Source organism: Coenobita brevimanus, chromosome 38, assembly GCF_032717465.1.
Source record: "Coenobita brevimanus isolate Jiangsu-jjx chromosome 38, ASM3271746v2, whole genome shotgun sequence".
NCBI classification, from domain to species: Eukaryota; Metazoa; Arthropoda; class Malacostraca; order Decapoda; family Coenobitidae; genus Coenobita; species Coenobita brevimanus.
In genome coordinates, this window is record NC_136991.1 from 33375075 (window position 1) to 33376799 (window position 1725).

Here is a 1725-nt window from a genome sequence, read left to right on the forward strand (position 1 = left end):
CATTCTTTTGGTTTTTATTTCTTGTTTGATTATGGCAGGCACTTCCACCCTTCAGAATTAACCGATTCCAACCAAACTTGGACACAATGACCTGCCAATGACCTAGTTGTGTCCGCAAGATTTTGGTTTTAGGCAATTATTTGTTGCCTAGCAACAGCCGAAAACCCGCTTTTTTTCTTACTTTTCACGTTTTGAGCTGTAGAAGCATTACTACTGGGTGTAGAAAGCTCTGACTTCTTTAGGCGTAATCTTGAGGTCATTGCCTATTAGAAATGGGCCATCCATTTTCCTCTCTCTCCTCTGGTTTTTGGTGGTAGGTGGTGGCGACCATCATCCACTCACTTGATGTAGTGCTGCCTACTTCTTCCTTAGCCTTTATCATTCTTTTTCTGTGCCTGCCCTCCTCTCTTCCTATTTCTCCCATCTTCCCTGTCACTTCTTATTGCTTTTCTTTCCATTACAGGTGGCTTTACAGTGAGTGACAAGCCAAATGGTTTCCTGTAAGCCAAGAAACTATTTACAACGCTGGATGGTAACCATATAACCAAACCATACGTGCTTCCTACGTGTCAACAAGTGGGTTGGTGGAAGGTTAATGTCCCTCCCAGTAAAACAAATAACTCAGTCAAATGGCCACCCCTTACGGCATTATGGCGTCTGGCAATAGATAGATAGATAGATAGATAGATAGATCCTCTGGTTTTCGAGTGACAATCCGCACAGATTGGCCTCAGCGCCCTTAGTCGCCAGTACCGGTTTTCAAAAATGCCCCTCAAGTTCCCCGATGGCTTGATGGAACTGAATGAAACTTTGCATGCTTATAAACACTGGCTAGTACAACAGCTTTCTAGTGTACGCCTATGTGCTACATTGGGCAGGTCAGGGGTCAAAGGTCATCAGATGCAAAAACAGTGAAAATAGCTGAAATCATGGCTATGCTCAAGCGAAATGCTAAAGCTCCAAAGATTATTAGGTCAGGGCCATGATTCTTGGGTAGAACGTTGCACTGGCTGGAAAGTCGACGTTTAGTGTCGAAACCCACTTCCAGTAGCTGGCAGCACCACCTAGAAATTGTACCTTTGGTGGGCCATTCTGCAAATTTCAAATTCCCTAGCTCCGCAGTGGGTGGATGGTGTCGAATGAAACTTTGCATGCTTATAGACATTAGTGGATACTACAAGTGTGCTTCGTACATCCATGACCTATACCGACCAGGTTAGGATTCAAAGGTCATCAAGTGCAAAAAATATGAAAATGGCTAAAATCACGACCAGGCTCACGTGAAATGCTAAGACTCCTAAGATTATTAAGCCAGACCATGATTCTTGGGTGGAATGTTGCACTGGAGTACGTCCATACAAAAATGACATTTAGTGTCGAAATTCACTTCTAGTCGCTGGCAGTGCCACCTAGAAGTTGTACCTCTGGTAGGCCATTCTGCAAATTTCAAGTTCCGTAGCTCCACAGTGGTTGAATGAAACTTTACATGCTTATAGATGTTAATGAGTACTACATGTGTGTTTCATTCATGCATGACCTATATCCTCCAGGTCAGAGGTCAAAGGTCATCAAGTTCAGAAAATATGAAAAGTGCTAAAATAACAACCTTGCTCATGCGAAATGCTATGGCTTCGAAGATTATTAACCCAAGGCCATGATTCTTCGGTGGAATATTGCCCTGGAGTACCTCCATGTAGAAACGACTTTTAGTGTCGAAACTCAGTT